The 10,654-nt window shown below is 33.9% G+C and overlaps 1 long non-coding RNA gene across 1 annotated transcript in view; it reads right to left on the bottom strand.

Moving 5' to 3' along the window:
• Positions 1-4,279: 4,279 nt before the first annotated feature.
• The window catches only part of LOC108741680, a 75,289-nt gene continuing 68,914 nt past the window's right edge, over positions 4,280-10,654 (bottom strand). The window contains exons 4-5 of the long non-coding RNA XR_003232447.1: positions 5,768-5,813; positions 4,280-5,710 (exon numbers count right to left, since the gene is read on the bottom strand). This is a non-coding gene — a long non-coding RNA (uncharacterized LOC108741680). The remainder of the gene's footprint in view (positions 5,711-5,767; positions 5,814-10,654) is intronic.

The raw sequence follows: 10,654 nt of genomic DNA, 5'->3' as shown, positions 1-10,654 counted from the left end.
CAAGCATCAAACAAGCACTTGATGCAGCGAAACTATTAAAAAAATACTTTTTATATAATCAAATTGATCCAGCAGTATCTCAAGATATGAGTAAGATACGTAACAAAATACAATTAAAATATTGGAGCAGCAAAAAACATCAGACGAAGATAACAGGCTATACGCAATGTATGAATAATAATGTTCGTGTGCAAAATGTCTACTATATTGGTAAATGCATATTATTATAGAATAGTAAAATAATATCTTTTATTTCTCTGTATTTAACGACCACTCTTTATAACGCCGAAAAATGTTCGGTCCCTTAAGTGTCGTTATATAGAGTTTACACTGTATTTAGAAATGAGGTACAGATATCACAAACTGTCTCAATCTGTGAAAATTTTTATAAATTTTTAGACCCGAAACGAAAACAAAACCAGAAGCGTTTTATGTATATCCGTTTCTATGACCCCCCAAAACACTCCCACATATTATTGTTTTTTTTTTGTTGTAATTCCATGAAACTTATCTATTAATTTACACTTATTAGTTGTTATGTCAAATGGTCGTTGTCGATTGGTGTCTACGCGTTGAATGTATTATACTACAAAAATTTGTTGTCCCATTAGAACGCAATAAAATGCCACACTAAACTATGTAGGCATTACATTATGTATATAGGCTTTAAAACTTCGCCATTTACCACAGTGGTCGACCTTATTCTAATTCTTCAAAATTTTAAAATCGCCAGGAATGTTTGGACACTATATAACTTGTCCTAGTTCAACAAAGTTTATCGTAAAGGAACTAATTAAAATAAAATATCAACTTCTACAACCTGGAAGTGATGTAAAAAATTCAAAACTTTATGTTTTCAGTTTCAGAGTTAAAACTTTTTGTCATTTTTGCCTCTGATTGTATTATAGAATTCAGAATAACTTTTTGTTGTGGAACATACGACCAATTCCACATTCCACCAACAAAGTGAGTCTGAAGACCTAAAGAACTCGTTAACAAAATTACAAGCTAACAGAATATTTCACGTCTTACTTATCGCAGATTTTATACATATAATGTCCAGATGAAACGCAGAAATGTCAATAAAATTCTGATTCATTATGTTTGATGCATTCTGCAGATGCGTTAATTCAAACAAAATTACTGAATAACTACTTTTCAACTATAATTTGATGAATAAAATACAGCCACTGCGTACACAATCTCATTTATGATTTGATGATGTTTATGATGTACAAACTGGTAGCAAAAATTTTAATTTTTGCATATTTAATCCCAAATACTGCGGCTAATAACGTCTTTAGTCAGGGGCAGATTCAGTAATAATTTGAATTTTCTCACCCAACAATTTTCATACGTCAGAAATGCTTTTAATATATTAAATAATCTATTTATTACACATGGGAATCTTAACTACAACTTTTTATCATATTCAATTACTAAACCTAACTATCGAGTAATGATTTTCATACGTATAAAATAAAATTAATTGTATTGCGAGAACACCTGTAATCGTCAACATTGTTTGATCTTTTGAAGGACTTAATAAACCGCCTTTTGCCCTTTCGTGTGTGGTCTTCTCGTGGTATAAAAGTTTTAAAGAACGATGTTTGTTAATTACCGTTGTATTGCGAAGGAGTGTTTGTTATCGTGCGTATGCATTTAAAAAACGTAACACTCACGAAGCGACCGTCGTCCCTTCTTTCATAACATAACATAACTGTAAATAGCACGTGGACCCTCATAACTTCTATAAACAATTTCCTGTTTCGTAGTTTTACTATTTAATTTTAGCTTTGGGGTAAATATTTGACCAGGAGTTGTAAATTACATTCCTTGAATTCTCGTATTGTTATCTCGGTTCTTTCAAGCAAAACTAGTTTTCAGTGTCTAAATGAGCTGTTCACGTAGATAATTCGAGAGAGACGCAGGAGTGAACATACCTCATTAATTAGCACGACTCATTTACGTATATGTATACATATAGAAGACCTCAAATCCCTTAAATATTTTGTTAAATTAGAGATTTCGGAATTGAGTACGAATTACTTTTGCACAATAATTCATCAATTTTTAATCTCTGCTTACCTCCATATTATAGGACAATAATGCGTGGCCTAGTCCCCCTTTTTACTTTCTTCCTGAAGCTAGTATATGACCCTCTATCAGTCTATCATATCCCTGTTCCAAAAGTGCGATTTTTCCTGATATTACCATCGATTAAGCATAATTTCACAGGTAAGAAACTATTTATAAGATAAACTTTGTAACAGAGCCTCCTCCCGAGCTGAAGATCGCCCCCCCCCCACGTAAAAGGACCATAAGCGCGCACCTGGACTCCCCCTCCCCCCAATTATCTTCATATAATTTATTGAATGCTTACCCCTTTGTCTAATTTGGGAAGATTTTCAGACACATTTACAACGGAATACCTTAATTGCAAGGATTCAGTAAGGAATTATAGTCTTCCAGAAGTTCTTTAACTTGAAAAAAGGAATTTACTGAAATATAATTCCTAATTTGAAACGCAATATACGTTNACCACCCTCTTTCGATCCCCCACCTCCACCCGCTTGAAAATAATTTTTTTATTGAATTTTATTTGAATTATAGTGTAGGAAAATTGTCAAAATAATCAACTTTCAACCCCGATAACTTTTATGGGGGTGAGACCGCCGCAAATTTTTTATGGGGTTTTACTAAGGTGACCATCCTCTTTCGATCCCCCCTACCCCCACCCCCATCTAACCACGACAACTTTTTATGGGGGTGAGACCTCCACCAGATAAGGTCGCGCACCTTTATATATATTACTTCATTCTGCTTTTACCACTTTTTGGACAAATTTTTTCAATTAAAATTTTAATTTCCCTTTGTAAGAAAAAATGGGCAATTAGGGCTTATTATACAAAGCATTAAAATTATTATTAATTTGACTAATTCTAACACCTAATTTATTTGAACAATGTTTCTTTAAAAAAAAAGGATATAGGTCAGGAGTTTTAGGTTTACGAACTTTTGTACATCGAAGCGCCACCTTTTGGTTGAAACTTTATATATCAGTCTCACGGCGCAGGTCAGTAAAGTTTCACAGCACTGAACTGAACCATTACGAAATCTACTACAACGATATATTACCGGCAGTACAGAGCTATACATGAGACTATATACACTTCACGAGAACGTTGATTCGTCCACCGGAACACAGATGTCGCCTCTACACACGAATTGATACTAAGACCATAAAATCATAAATATACAACGTCATTATTATTCTAACGCAAGTTCCGCTTGGTAGTAAGGCCTTTATTCATAAAAAAAAATAACTGTTACGCAACAACAATCTGTTGACCTAACAAAACGTGAGTGTAACAAAAAAAAAGAATCACATTTTATGTGGAGTAAATGTTTAAACAACTTTAAGTAAATAAACGCAAACATTTTAGGAACATACATACGTATTTAGAGCGTCTAGTTTCATGAAAGGGTTACTGACCTAACCGAATAGTATTTTAACAATATTGTCCCGAGGGGAATTTCCCATTGATCTTAAAATTCTAATCGTTGCTGTTGTAAAAGTTTCAGTCTTAGAATGTTCTGTCTGTTATATGTTAATACTTATTCAAAATTTAGAAAAGTGCTAAAAAGTTTGTATTAGTGAAAAAATTCATGTCAGAAACATCAGCTACAATCCAAAAGCATTTCGATTTTTTAAAAAAAATCATCGCCGTTAATTGAAATGAAGTTCATTTTACTAGTTTTTCATGAAATTTAATGTTGCTGGAAATTATTTACAAATCACGTATAGGTTCTGGATTAGGGAATTAATACATTAAAAATACAGAATTAATAACAGTTTTGGAATTTTGCACCAGTTTTAAAAGCTTATTCTTACTCGCAAATGTCCATTACTTTTTCCGAACTGTACAGGTGATACGAGCGCGCACACACACACAGTTTTCTTACATTATTTGACAAAAATTAAAAGCGGCACACTAATAATAGCACTTGGCATAAATCCATGCACTTTAACCAGTTTAAAATCAGTAATAACGAGACAAAACACATAAATTACGAAACCAACCGACGACGAGTTGAGCGCAATATCACATTTTCCGCAATGTGAAAGATTTTCAGGACGACTGACGGACTTAATAGGTAAATGGACACAAAAAAGTTTGCCGACCAAAGACTAGATTACTATCTGACTAACTTGCTGTTAAAAAATCAACGTTGACCACTCGAACAAAGGATGACACAGTACATATCCCCGTTATTGTTTTTCCGCAAAGGAAAATGCGTTTTGGCAGACGGTGGCGAGCCGATCCGATCCTCGAGCAAACGGCATGGCAAAGGATTTATGCAAGTACAAAGTCACTACACTTCGTTTGTTGTGAATATCTCGGACGGACATTCGCGGACTGACGAGTCGCGAGTCGCGGATCGCGCTGTTTGCATCTCGATGAACGCGGAATGAATAAACCGAGCGCGAGACACACCGCGAGGACTCGCGCAAAACAGAAGACGGACACGGTAGATAGTTGTTGGCTCTGGTCGGTCGGTAGGTAGGTAGGTAGGTAGATAGGTAGTAGGTGAAGCATTCATTCACGAAGCGATTCAACGCTGACAGTTCGCCGGGTACCTCTATATTCATTCAGAACTTTCTCTGAAAAATAATGTTGATCAACGGCGCGATGCCGCGGCGGCGGCGGCGACGGTGGCGTCGTCTGTAACAGCGAGTGAGGCAAAACGCGGCGTCAACGATGAAGGTAAACCGCAGTCACAAATTCCAGCGCGACTTTGTTTAGAAAGTTCACGCACATTTGAAGATCGAGGAGGTTCACGAAGACGACGAGACAGAGACAGACCGAAATCAGTCGCGAACAAACTGTGCAACTTACGATTAATGTCGCTGGTCGCCTATGCTTACCGAGAAAAATGTTCTTTTGAAATTCGGAATACCTACATATACAAAACAAAAAAACAGTCGAAATGCTTGGATTCTTGCTAATTTGTAAAGTTGGATAAACTTGGCCGGAAACCGAGTATTAATTTTAGAAATGGATGATACATTTTTGGAATCATCATTATAGACTCGTCAGTCCTAAGACTAGTCGCTATTTTAGTGAGAATTCGTTTTCGCTGATTAAAAGGTTGCCACAATTTAAACGGCTAATGACTCAGTTATAATAAACTATTACTACATCTACTAAATTTGAAACCATACACGCCCTATTTGAACCATCCCGAAATAGTACAGATCTGGACCATTAACATTTTTAACAATTTTATCGCTAACTAGATGAAAACTGGCGTGTCAGAAATAACTTTTTAACCCATCCCAAAAAATAAGCCTTTTGTCCAAAACTACCTATACTCCAAATCAAATATAAATTTTAGACTACTATATTTTAGCAATGGTTTACAAATACCTGCTATTAGTTGTAGTGGGATCTAGTTGATCTCATTTATACCTAATCCTATTAAAAGAAAAATAAATTTTGATTAACAAATCTCACACTTTACGGACAAATATTCTTGAAGCTGTAGCATCATGTCAAAAAAGCAAGTGTTTATTTAAAGAAAAGCAATTAAAGTTAAAAAATAAATAAATAACTCAAAGACCTGAACATACATTTTACCAAGTTTTTCTGCATTAAGGACAGCGACGCCTTCTGTATAGGGTCACAGGGGCGCGGACCTATTCCTACTATTTAGAAATTTATGAGTACACTACAGTAACAAAAGTATTGCTGGAAAATCTTACCTTACAATCAGTTATGATAAATGCCAAACGCGGCAACTAATTCCACCTGCAACAAAAGAAATGTGGATGAGTATAAACGAATATTGAGTAAAATTAATTAAAAAGTGACCATTGTGCTTGGCAAAAATAAGCACTAGTAAATGTAAAGGACAACATCGAATGTACATCAATTTATCGTTGACGAAAACAAGAAATCATTTCAAAACAATAAATGATACTCATCATTAATCTCGAACTTATTTAATTAACAACAGTTAACTCACAATATTAGTTCACCTACATACGTATATACCTACATACGTATATACGTATGTAGGTATTCCTCGGCCAATAAGAAACGCGAAAAGTCCTTCTTTAAACTTAAAGGTGTGAAATTCTTAGTGCAACTTTCATTTCATTTTTACAGAGATACACATAGATGCGTATTCTCTTCTTCAATCTGAACAAATATCAACATCTGTATAAATGTGTTACATTTATAAAATCAAACAAGAAGACGAAAATTAAACTTGAACGAGGAAGAAGGAAAAAGAAAAGTTTATAGGTACGTTCCAGTATCTCTGTATTAAGAATAAAGACGCTCATTGTTCAAGTACTTTTTGTAAATAATGTATTACACTTCCGAGAAATTGATCAGAAATGGAAACTTCTACCAACAATGCACTGCTGCGATAAACTCATGTAGAATCCTAACTAATTTTATAAATACGAATGTTCGTTTATTTATTACCATTTCACGCATTAAATACTCAACCGATCATCACAAAATTTTATACATACATTGTCAGGGGTTCAAACAAGAACATAGGGTACTTTTTATATAGAAAAAGTACGACGAATAGACAAATTTCTTTTGATTTCGATTAAAAGGAATGTCACTGTTAAAGTGTATGCTTAACCTAAAAAATTAGAAACTTCAGTTTTATCCTGATGAACTTGGTCAGGACTACATATTTATCAAATTATTGTATTTCCGATGATCTTTGACACGTAATTAGGAAATCAAAACAATTAAATGAGTAATTCATTGTAAATTATGAGACGGGCCATTTTTTCAAATACTACAAAATGTGATAAAATATCGAAATCAGTCATGCTCTTCGCAAGAAACATTGAAATTATATTAAAATAAGTATCATATTCGAATTCATCATGGTCTAATTAATCAGAATCGAGTCTTAATTTAAAAGAAAAAATTATAATTTATTAATCCGACTTCGACGCTCCTGCCGAAGAAAGTAGCCATTGAATCTGAAAACATTACTCAGAGGGATCCCCTCTATATTCATTTCTAAAGTAATCTTACCAAATTTACAATTAACAGTTTGTAAACAGTGAGTAATTTTATCGCAAATTATAAAAAACTGATATCTGCTATGAAGGGGTACGTAAATTATTAATATTTTGGAAAAATTCATTTCATTATTCGCCGTCCCCTTCTTTTGGTATCTGGGGCCATCACAGCCTTCATTCCTAAATACGGCCCTGTCAGTAATAACATTTTAATATTAATGACGTGCAAATACTTCTAGTTGAAGAGCTACAACGACAAAAAACAACCTGCAATTTCCTAGTACCTCTATACATGCATCTGAAAATACCTACCACATTTTGTTTTTTTTTTTTTTTTACTAGCAACAAATACAGGTTTCGCGATTGCATTGCATGCATTCTTGTGTACTTTATGTTATGTGTATTCGCGACGTTAAAAAACAGGTATTGTGTGCGTTTGCAGTCAAAGTGCATGGTCATAGATAATTACATGATGGCACAAATGTAAAAATCGACGAACGGAACACTTCGCCGAACATCATGTGATAAGCGAGTGCATAATGTAGACGACGCTTCGCGTTCGAATTTGAAAAAATAAAAATTGCCTAATCACTTTTCAAACATTATCTAAACAATAAGTAATTTTGTTTTCACATCCGTGATGATTACTGGTTCGTTATTTTAACACGCTAATTAAAATATCTAAATTTAGCCTGCTATTAAATTTGTTTTCTTAATCAGAAAAAATACAGGACTAAATTCCGCCCGATGCAATAATCTATTTTTTACCTAGTGAAAATCTGAACGATTTCCACGCAATTACACATTAGTTTCACTGACAAAATTTTTATAATAACCAGTATCTTCTACTCTTTTGTATTTGCGATTATCCCTAATGGAAATAATTTTATATTAAACAGTTTCTGAAGAAATACTGTTTGTTATATTAAAATAGAAGAAAATTATTTTCTTTTTAATTATCAAAACTATTGTACGTTTTATATTTCATTATCATACCAGGCACTTTTCCAAAAAAAAAAAAATTATGTTCCTATATTATAGCAATGCTTACAATTAAGACTGCCGACAAAGGAAAAGGAGGTAATTTGTAAGTATGTATGATAATTTCTATTGGTTAACAAAGCAAGAATGAAGGATGAAATGCTGGAGGAAGACCGCTTTGTTATCAAGCTCGCGAATATCTATAAATAATCGTACAATTAGCTCGATTAGCATACTAAACAGAAAATAGCAATTTATTTAATGCATTATAATTGTCGATGACGGACGCTTGTTTATAACTACTACGGTTCTTTTAAAAGCTATTCGACGAAATGCATCGCCAGTTGCAGCGGACGTTCGTATTTATGTGTGTGTGTGACACTAATCTATGACGACAAAAATGGACACCACGTCACAGCCTAAGACTATATACAACATAAATGTAATCTTTAATTTTGTCTCGACTATGTACTTGGTCCTTAAAAGTTACAATTCCCTACTGAAGTTGAATTTTGTTTGCTAACAGACATATCATAAAAATGCATCATAATTAATTTAATATAATGTTGTATGAACACAAACAAAAGTAAAACAGAAAAGGAAGAAAAAGCCGGGAAAGATGAATATAAAAATAGGAGGCGAAAAATTAAAACCATAGAGCAGGGTAAAGTCATCTTTAACAAAAAGAAATCACTGCTATACTAGCGAACAGTTAACGTAGAAATTTTAAAAAGATTGTTAAAGGTTAGAAGCATTCGAAATTGTTCTTACAGGCGAATGATGAGGATACCGTAGAAAGAGAAGGTTAGAAATGAGGGAATATTAGAAAGAGTAGGAGAACAGAGGGCGCTATGAAAGTCAATAAGAAATAGGCGAGATAGGTTGGTAGGACACCTCAGGCATCAAGGGATAGTTAGAGATATACTGGAAGCAGAAACAGGAGTTAAAACTAGCACAGACCTACATTAGATTAATGTTCATAAATAGTTAAGGATGTGGGATGTTCTATGAAATCCGACAAATGGCGCGGTAAACGCCATCTGTACTACAATGCTACATTAAGTGGAATACGCTCAACAAGGTCCAATTACATTCAATTGCTGAACCGAATCCACGACGTAGGTCACCACTATGTGATAGGCCAAAATCGAACAAAGAAATACGAAGTGGTCAGCATTATTCTGTCGAAACTGCCAGAAGGGGATCGCGATTTCGATCTTTCTCGATCTCATCAGCGCGTCGCAGATAGTTTTGACAGAACACAGACCAACTCTACCTGCTGTCTTAACACAGTGCGTTTTATGAAATTTCATAAATTCATAGAGTTGGTCTGTGTTCTGTCGAAACTGCGACGCGCTGATGAGATCCAACAAGATCGAAATCGCGATCCGCTTCCACTTCGAATTTCTTCGTGCGATGTCCTAGTTTTAGAAATGCGAAGATTAGCTCAGGATAGGAAGGAATGGGGGTGCTTGTCCAACCAGTCTTCGGACTCACGACCTTATTACGATACTGATGCTGAAGCAATAAGAACTTATATAGATAAATATTGCATTTTTCATACAACTTTGCCGAATGACAAATTTATAAACCTGAAGTGATCATAAAGCAGTTAATAGATCACGATTTGTAATATGGTTGCACTTGCATAGCTACATTCGGTCCGTAAATAGGCGTGAACGTAAATCGGAATATGAGCTAAAATGCATTTCAAGTTAGCAAGAAATAAGACATAAATTATGACATAAATTAATATCTACGAGATAGCGTTACGTTTATTTGCAGTTCATGCCGGAATGTTACACTAAATGGTCGTTACTTGCGTAAATTACACGTAATATATATGAAGCACTTAGTAAAAGATCATGAATTCTCGCACTAATTAAGTCGCTGCCTTAAAGTTCAGCCAGCAATTCCACATCCACTTCTACAGAAAAACATGATAATATGAGACTACATTATATGTTCTTTATTATTATTATTATATATTACATCCACTTAAATTAAAATAGTCAAAAAGACATATTTTCAAGTCTATTCTATTCTCATTACACCTACCTTATCCCACAAGTACAATACGTAAGATAAATAAGTCATAGGGATACATACAGTTACAATTCTCAACGTTCCTTAAAAAGTTTTGATTAAAAGATCTCCGTCTTGTAACATTTTTACAATATGAATAACAAAAACCAACTTTCTAATTTCTTTCATCCCTATTTTTAGCAAAATGGTATTAAATTTGATAAAGTATATCGAGAAAGGAATAGAAAGTGGAAATTGTCCAACCAAAATCCAATAAAAGCTGTGAGAATTCTTCCACAGAGTATATTTTTTGAAATAACATTTTTGTAGTTTTACTGTGTACCCTGTCTTGATTCATTCTCAAATTAGTAGCAAGCTTCGGTGTTAACTGGGTGCAACAGGGATCCATCCGCAGGGTGAGTAAAGCAGCACGGAGAAAACTAAATTGTTATGGTAAAGCAAAAACTACAATTTTCGATTGTAAATGACTGAATTTGCAGTAGAAATAGTAAAATTTATTAGGTAACTTGTAATAATCTCAATTTTGACATGTTTTTTTTTTAAATTATTTGAAGTTTCTTAATTATT

Source organism: Agrilus planipennis, unplaced genomic scaffold, assembly GCF_000699045.2.
Source record: "Agrilus planipennis isolate EAB-ADULT unplaced genomic scaffold, Apla_2.0 scaffold2, whole genome shotgun sequence".
NCBI lineage: Eukaryota > Metazoa > Arthropoda > Insecta > Coleoptera > Buprestidae > Agrilus > Agrilus planipennis.
Note: the sequence above shows the minus strand (reverse complement) of the source record. Positions and strands in the feature narration are given on the sequence as shown.